Below are 9,900 nucleotides of genomic sequence, written 5' to 3' on the forward strand. Positions count from 1 at the left end.
GCAAGTCATGAATAATGTCATAACACAAAAATATAATGGGCCTATCAATATAAATATGAGTGGATTTGAGACACTTGAGGTTATAAGTAGGACACTTAAAAGGGCATTTCGTGATCCACAGCCCCATGCGATTTTTATATCACTGGAAACCTCTGGCTACATAATGTTTATGTACAAAATATTTCTTGCAGATTAATTCGTTTAGCAAAGATATCGTGAAATTTGAATTTCGTTCTGGCGGCACCAGAACGAAATTACAACGCATTGTCTATGGAGCAGTGTAATACACTTAATCATGCATAACTCGCGAACGCAAAATCGGAATCAACTGAAATTTTGGGAATAGGTTTTTTTCGGTGATATCTAATGAAAAATGACATAAATAGAGGATGCTAGGATCACGAAATACTCCTTTAAATGTGGGGAAATTGCAAACAAAAAAGCAAACAGAAACCTTTGAGCCAGAAATTCGAGTTCTCAACAAAAATATAAATTCGTCCAACCACCGCATTTTATACTGACCAGTCCCTTGCGTTAGTGTATTTCCTCTCTTGTACTCTTATCTCTCTCCCACACTATTTCTCTCCACAAGCTTTCATCAATATTAGCTGTTTATTCATATATGCCAATATCTCTAGGACGCCATCAACGTCCAAATGTTTGACTGGTGCTAGAGTTGCTTACCGACATGTTACAAATACCAAGCTGGAATTTATCGTTGATGGCAATAAATAAATAACAACATTTTTCCAACTATCTCATATCCAGGCCAGACGCAGGTCATTTTTCAATGTCAGAAATACAGATTTGTGACTTCCCAGCAAACACAAAACGTTTTCAACATCATTCGCAAAAGGTTATAAAAGGTTTTCAGAAAACGTTTAAATGTCGGGTTGTATAAAGGGTATATTAAGAGTATAAAACGTTTTCATAACCTTAAAAACATTTTTGATAATCTACTGCTCAGCAAACAAAAATGTTTTACAGAAAACGTTTAAATGTCGGGTTATATAAAGGGTATAAAAACGTTTTAATAACATTCCAAAAACATTCTTGAAAACTTGATACAAAACATTCTAAACAGAATGTTATTTTGGGGTTGAAAAAATATTTTGCGAAAAATGTTTGCCCAAAATATTTTCAATAACGTTTTAAAAACGTTTTCATGACCTTTATATAACCCGACATTTAAATGTCATTAAAAGATTTTGAAAAAAACATGTTAAGAACATTTCTGTGTTTGCTGGGTTCAAATATTTTAACATAATGTTATTTAAGTATTGACACAATATTTAGCAAAAATGTTTGCAAAAATAGTTTACAATAACATTTTTTGAAAACATTTAAAAATATTGTTGTAGTGTGTTTTCATACAAAACGTTTTAAAACGTTATCATGACCTTTATATAACCCGACATTTTAATGTTATTAAAACGTTTTTACTTAAACCAAAAGCCAAAATATAACTTATTTAAAATGTTTTTAAAACGTTTTTGTGTTTGCTGGGTTGCAATATAATGAATATGTACTTGTATTAGGTAATTTACTACAACGATTCTATGTGTGTGTTATTCTTCTAGCTCCGAGTTTTTAAACACGCAGTGTATAATGATATTTAATATAGAACACAAAGTGTACATTATGTGTAGCGATACCTCGCCTAGTATACACTATGGACCACAATGGACTCATCCCAATGGCATAGTTCAATAACCTCAATCAAACAATCATAGTGCACAATTTGACCTCAAGTTCCAAAGTATGAGTTTTTGTACCCAAATTTTCAAAGGTAATTCAATGACTATACAATTGTATTGGGGTTAAAGAATTGTGCCCTGATAGATGAGCATGTTCTGGATCATAGTGATAGATTTCCAGCTTTATACACCTTGAGTACTTTATTATGCATACATAAATCTTCACTGAGGTCAAAGGTCAGGTAAAATTGTCGCTTTCCTATTCAAGCAGATCAGGCGTGCGCTTAAATACCATCAAAAATTACTTGACATTAGAACCGATCTTGTTTTCAAAATATTAAGCGGTTCTAGTCACAAAGTAGGCATTGTGATAATTACATTCCGAGCGACGAGTTTATCGTCATAATAACTGGATGGTTGATTCTATTTGAAATCTACCCTCCCTGTGTGGAGATTCAAAATATGACTTCCATATGGGGTGTATGGATTTCAACTGGAATAGCCCTTTATCGTCATAATTACTGCATACTGACGAATAGCGGACAACTATAGACCGTCTGCCACCGCACTCCTTTGTATAATTCTGACGGCAAAGTCACCTCAGTCGCTTCCCGCGCTGGGCGAAGTGCGTATATCACTCAATAGGAGGTGTATAGGGACAGTTTATAGTAATCGGGACTTCATCTGTATCCGGTGTTATAACAAGTACCGGTTTTCTCCTCGACAATTTAGCTCTGTGGTTATCTGAAACCGGAACTAATCTTTTATACTGCAGAAATAATAACTTATAATAATAAGATCAGACTTGTAGTGTTAGTTTATAGTTAATAGTAGGCTAGATATGGACTGCTGTGGCAGCGGCAGGCCTCAGTCACGGCAATGTCCAGGTTGACGACTGAGAGACTTATAGTGTTAAAAAGGCGTGGGACTTGTTCCCAGAATCTTGGGAACTGAGATTGGCCAGTTAAAAGCGTTTGCTTTGATCATGCATTTTAGATCATCAGGTCGCGATCCTTTTTACAATGGCGTGGTAAGACACGGGTGCCGGTATGAAGTCGCGTTGAGACGTGCGACTATTCGCGAGCTAATTGCATGCATGAGTCCTACACGAAACGAATGGTAATTTATTCAGTCGTCAGCACAAGCATAACACAAATACATGCGTAGTTGTAGACGGCGAAGGATTTAGTCTATAGCCTAGATACAAGATCAACTTTCTTCTTTACTCTCAATAGCAATACTGTACATAATAAGCGTCATTTGTATTACATTTAATACCATTTAGCTCAATTAAATCATTCTCTCTCGCCAAAAGCGCAATTAAACCCAACCTGTTTATACTATAGATAATCATACAATACAGTTTGTAATGTAATTTACACTACCATGGAATTAAGCACCGTATTGATGGTATGGAAGGTCGACGGACAGGAAGTTTACCGACCAGAGATGAAGGGCAGGGAAAGGCAAAATGAAGAGTTGTAGCTGCCACCAGAGTGGACTTCTTCCTCGGGTATGCATTGGTGTCAACTGTCGGTTCCTGGTAGTGTTAATTTGGTATCGAAGCCTGGGGTATCACAGTCAGCAAACCAATTCTAGTAATTAAGTGTACTTACCAATATTCATCATTAAATTATACTACATCGTTGAGTGATAGCGATTCGTTTGAGCCAATGAGGTAAAGCGCTTTTTGTTGCGTTGGGAAAAGCGCGCTACCTCATTGATGAAATACCAATCAACTGACCACCTATGTTTCAGATGGACATTTTATTTTTGGAAAGACTATATCGTCACTGGGCGGGAAAAACCACATGTACTTTTGCCCCTTGAACGTAGATAAAGCCTAGTAGGTGTAGTCTATATTGAAGAGGGGACTTCATCCATGTTCAAGGGCCAAAGTACAAGCAGGAAACACCTCATTTATTTGTAGCATTTGTAAATGGATAAAGCCTTGTAGGTGTAGACTTTATATTGAATGGTTTGATTCATCCATGTTCACGGGCAAAAAGTATACATGGGGTTTTCCCACCAGTGACGATATAATACCAGTGACATATTGCAATAAAATATTTCGTATTGCCCCCTCTCGAAAACTAGTACATTGCATACGTACTTGCTCAATTAGTATTTTGTGCAAATTGTATTCCACAACTCGATACCGTTCTTTTTTATGGACCTTTTCATTTTACATGTAAAGTCTATGAAGATTAATATTAGAGAAGGCTGGAAAGGGCTCTATTAGGCACTTAAATGGTCATAAAAAGAACCGCATCGAATTGTGTAACAAAATTCGCATCGAATGCTATGAGCAAGTACAAATACTTCTGGAGATGGGGCTATAGCTAAAACAAAAAATGTCCTATACCTTAGTGGTTATGAAACAAAGGTGTGTCTTTCGTCAATGAGTATTGCCTGTAAACAACTATAAAGGTCGAATACTTCTTTTCGTTGAACAAGTTCATTAGGAATGTTGATATCAACTGTGAATTTTGTTCACTTTGAACAATTCCAAGTGAAAACGAAGTTGGTTTACTTACGTTTTTAGTGACGTTTCACCACTACACTAGTGGCTTCTTCAGACTGGCAACTCATCACATCTGACTGCTTGCCGAAAAGGACAAGACACTCTAAACAAGGACGAGGGGGGCTACTCACTCAACAACATCTTTGACCAACTCATCACGCCCTCTACGGTGCTTCCTGTTGCCTATAAAAGCAAGCAGTCAGATGTGATGAGTTGCCAGTCTGAAGAAGCCACTAGTGTAGTGGTGAAACGTCACTAAAAACGTGAGTAAACCAACTTCGTTTTTACTTGGAATTGTTCAAAATGAACAAAATTCACAGAAGGTCGAATACTATTCTCATGCAATATTCAGTACAGATTTAGATCCTATGAATTATTATACAAATAATGAATGTTTATGAGTGCAATGGTAAGAATATATGAGTTGAAAATGGAATTGTCCTTTCAACGAAGCGAAGCTGAGTTGAATGGGTTTAAATGTCGGGTTATATAAAGAGTATAAAAACATTTCAATAACATTCATAAAACATTTTTGAAAACATATATTCTAATAATTTAACTATTCAATTATTGACAAAATCTTTTGCAAAATGTTTGTAAAATAATTTACAATAATGGTTTTAAAATGTATTGATGACCTTCAAATAACCAGACAGTTGAATAAACGTTTAAAGAACATTTTTGTATTTGCTGGGTCGTTTAAGACAGTTCTTATATACTAGTCTCATTTCCAACCGGTTTGTGCTCCTTCAACACTAGACATATAATGACCAAGGATCACAAGCCTGCTGGGAATGAGCCTATGTGCGGTACATTCCCGACACGGCTGGTGTTTAGTAAAGATTGTTCAGACAATTTGTAACAGCACATTAATACGCTCAAGTTCCGTACACTGGGACCGTACATTTGATTAGGTGTAGTAGAAACCGTCATATCATACTGTTTATGTAATGAATCTGTGCTTGCTTCATTCTCAATAATACTGAACATCGCATTTAACCTTAAACAATTCATACCACGGTAGCTAAAAATTTTCTAAGCTTTTCATGTTCTAGTAGCTGCTGAGTTTTGAACACTTGCCGTATATTTCTAGCATCTTTTCTATATCCTTTCTTAGTACAAATTATTCCATAATGGTAGTTGGCTCTCATAGTGCAGTTTCTACAAATGAGTCACATTGTATATATACACTGTATTGTTATTTGGGCAGCATAATGGTTTAAATCAACATGCTCCCGAAATTATGTATTTGAGCAGCATAGTTGTTTTAAATCAACATTGGGCGGCATGATGGTTTAAATTAGCTTGCTCCAAATCTAAAGCTGAATTTATACTCCATCGCTGAGCGACGAGCAATTGGTTTCTAACCAATGAGGTAGCGCGTTTTTTGTTGCGTTGAGAAAAGCGCGCAACCTCATTGGTCAGATATTAATCGCTCGTCACTCAGTGATGGAGTATGAATTCAGCTTAAAACAAAGTATCAGTTGGTAATTGACCATTTCAGTTAATACCAAAGGCCTTTGTTATTGGCCCCTACAAACGCCACGCCCATGCGCACATTGTTATACGTGAACTGCGCAGCAGCGATGTTCACTAACGATGTGCGCATGTGCAAGGGTCCAATCGTAAAGGCAAACCGATACTGTGTTGTTGTAGTTTAGTTCAAAACAATAAACCGTCTGCAAATATTTCACAAACATTCTCTATAATTAATTCTTTGTGAGTTGGGAAAATGCATCTTTTTATAGGGATCTTAATGTTATAGTTATTTTGTCAAAGCGAAGAAAAAAATGTTAGAAAAACAATAACCATCCATTTTGATACCAAGCAGCCTTCATTTGTATTGTTTTATTGATAATTGATGTGTAATAATCATAGCCGCCATATTGCCATTTTTGTTAAGATATTGTTTGCGCAATGTTATATTTTATAATTGTAAATAATTTAAAGGTATATTTTATTGCAGCTGGCTGTAAATGCGCAAAATGCTAGTGTGGTTCTGGCAATATGGCAGTGGAATCATTAGAGTGATGAGTGTAAGAACGTCCTAACTGCAATAGCTGCCAGGTGTTATATGTAGAGATGTGTGTAATATAGAATGCAGAAATTGTCAAATGTCTATAGGGCAGCTATTGCAGAAAGTGGCTTCATACACTTACACCTCTTATTTTATATAAACCGTGAAATACTTTCTACTGATTTCGTGGTTCATTAATATTCATATTCGTTATGTATATTTTGTGTTGGGGTATATCCAAGATCTTCAAAATGTAAATTTACATTGAAAAATTAATTATCTATCCCGGCATGCGAATTTTGTCTCTTTATATCGCATCTCAAAATGATAACAATTCCAGTTAGAAAGAATGGTCGATTACATGTATAAATCTCTTAGAATGTGACGCAACAAATGTAACTTAAGAAGACGCCCCACATATCGTCGTTAGGCTGTACTTGTGGCCCTTGAACATCTTTAAAACAAAACTGCCAACAGGTTACATAGCATATTTTTGTTCAAACATGTTCAGGGGCCAACCGACGATATCGTTATGCCTTTGGCAGGATGCCTAAAGCGCCCGTCATACTTTCCTGCCGCTTGCCGCTGCGGCAAGCGGCAGGGCGTTTCAACCAATGACAAGCCTTTATTGTGTCCATTTGTCTGCAATGCGCGTGCGCCACGCCGCTCAGTGGCAAGCGGCAGGGTAGTATGAAACCAGCATAAAGAGCGATTCATTTGTTTGTTAAATTATGTTTGCATTATCTTGCATTAGATAAGAGAGACAGGGGCATCACTGCACGTTAAGTATCTCTGATTGCCGCCCTCTGTCACTTATTATCTCGCTGAATCAGTATTATACGGGCAGTCTTGCTCTCTACCTTCTGGGCCATGTTCACTATTGAAAAGAATTCACGCGTATTACGATTTTACCAAACAGGTGAATTGTTAATGGGCATTCTGCCAAAATCATACTCGGTGTTATGCATCCTCTTTGCATAATGTTATAACCTTTTAACCTTTTTTCGGGAATTCAATGCATCTTAGCTCCCTCTATACCTTGATTAGTCTTAAATAGGAGATTTCATCACACCACAGACTGATACGAAATGATTCTATATTAACTGAGTCTCACCTAGGTGAGGTATAGCAATTCAAGTCATTATTCAGATATCAAAATGATTGTTACTGGTGATTATGTACACACGCACATCACAATGCGGTCTTATTGGTAGATAATGTTGTAAATTGTCATTAAATAACAAATTATGACCATGCCTGAAGAGGATCCAATTTTAAAGAAGCATGCGTTTAAATAAACATAAACCTTGATGGGTAACAATCGTGTTGATAGCTGTAGCAGAGGGGGAAAATAACGTCAGTTATGATTATGTGTCAAGGGTTAACACGCATGTGCAGCTGGTCTGGTATGTTGTGAATTGAAATTTATTCTGTATTATTTTGCCAAATATAGAACATCTTAATTCCGTCGTTAACAATAAGACATTTTAGTTTATCTTTTATTTGTTTTTGATCCTGATCTGATAAAAAAAAATGGGGAAAGAAAACAATGAAGATTGTGGACTATTGAAATGATGCGATCACGTGTGAAGTCACGTGATTGCACATTACAGATATTGTCTTACATATTTTATTGCACTTTATCTTAACTTCGAAGGTTAGTATGTTAGTGCAACAATTCAACGATTTGTGCAGTTGTGCTTGACTAAGCTAAGGAAAACGGGTATTACCATATATAAATGCAATGCATTTAGTGCATTATCTCCCTTACACTGCGCAAACTTATAATGTAGCTACCTTAAATAAATCTGAAAGTGATTCCCTTAAACATTCACTTATCTTTCTCCTTACATTCTTGCTCATAGGTACTTGACAGCGAACTGAATCTGACCCTAGTCCAAAATATTGTTACCATGTGACCGAATACAGAATACATCGTAAATTGCTTGAGACTATGCAATTGCATTCTGCCGTATACGTACCTCGCACCAACCTGGATCGTGACCCTTAAACTTTATCATGTGACATGCATATGGAATAAATCGTAAACGTTAGAAAAGATTCATGTTATTGCTCGTACCTCCCTTTAACATTCTCCCTCGTACTACATTGCCAGTTCAAATGTTAAAATGTGCAAGTCACGGATCTCACTACCTGCCGATCTAACATTGCCTCTGATCACTGCTGATTGGTCAATTACATGATATCTGCACTTTAATCACCAATCAGAATGGAGCTTTGCAAATAATTCATCCAAATTTTTTGCGTAGTGAAATTATTCTAACAATGTTGCTGATTGGTCTAATTGACAATGGAAACTTCTTTTTGGCCAATCGGCAGGTAGTTCTCATGGGGTTAACTTAAGGGAAGTTTGCACTTTGGTGAGTTGCTCGTGATGAGTAAGACCACATGGAATTCTACTGGTTCGAATGCTTTTTGATAAACTGCATATTTCTCATTGTTGTCAAGTATTTCATCTTTAGGTATTTTATCATGTAGACGCTAACTTTGAATGACATAAATCGTCTAAAAATAATGATGTAATCCCTCCTAATTCATACTTACTCGTGTAGTTGTGATATCGGCAGTCTTAAAGTAGCTATCAATCTTTTTTACCGAAATTGTTAAACAAAATAACATGAAAAATAGCAATATGATGTAAGATTACATATAAAGCACTGTCAGACAAAATGGGCTATTCCATTTTAAATCCACACTACCCCTAACAGCGAGTGAGTATGAGGTTTGAATACAATAGACACTTGGGTAACTTCCATTTGAAATACTCACACCAGTTGTGGAAGATATAGGTAAGGTCATAGTACAGGGAGAGTGTGGGCTTCATACTGTTAAACATTGACCAGTTACATTTGAAAAACATTATCCCTCTGTGAAAGATATTTCCCAAATGGAATAGCCTAATAGGCCTACATCCAAGAAATCAAAGGTTGAAATGATAAACCTAGGCATAATTATCAAACATTTGGAGATAGTAATATTGACGACAGACATCAGCGACATGTCGTTACAACATATCGGAGTATAAACTCGGTCAAACGTCGGAGCTATTTTGGGCTTACTAAACACTTATTTTAAATCACAGTAAGCGTCACACGTTATAGTGTGTAATTGAATCGAAACTCGAAAATTATGACAAACCTCGCCAAAGGCTACTTTACATGTACATTTTACCAATGATATTCAGTCATTTAGATTAAGTATGCATTGCGCATGCGTAGATAAACAATGTCCTATTAAACCTCTCTTCATGCTCATATGCGAGTGGCAAGCGATTCTTATTAAACCAATAATATTTATTGTGAGAAGGTACAACTTATATTATTAGCTGAAAAGAAATCGCTTACTTCCTCAATGTATACCTCTCAAAATGAGTACAACGATTATACCAATATGCAATATATGGGCGATTGAGATATCACGCGTGCGTTATAGGTGTGACGTGTGGCGTCAATTTGACGTCATTACATGTATATGAATTGAAATATGGAGAATGGCAAGCTGGGTAACATTCAAAATGCAAAAATTACAACTTAGAGATTAAACTCACTCATCAGTCGTGATGGCCAATATAAACGACAAACGCGGAATAACGTGTTCTTTATTAGTACGTCAATCTGACGTCACATCACCCGTACATGCGT

This window comes from Amphiura filiformis, chromosome 18 (genome assembly GCF_039555335.1).
Source record: "Amphiura filiformis chromosome 18, Afil_fr2py, whole genome shotgun sequence".
Classification (NCBI taxonomy): Eukaryota; Metazoa; Echinodermata; class Ophiuroidea; order Amphilepidida; family Amphiuridae; genus Amphiura; species Amphiura filiformis.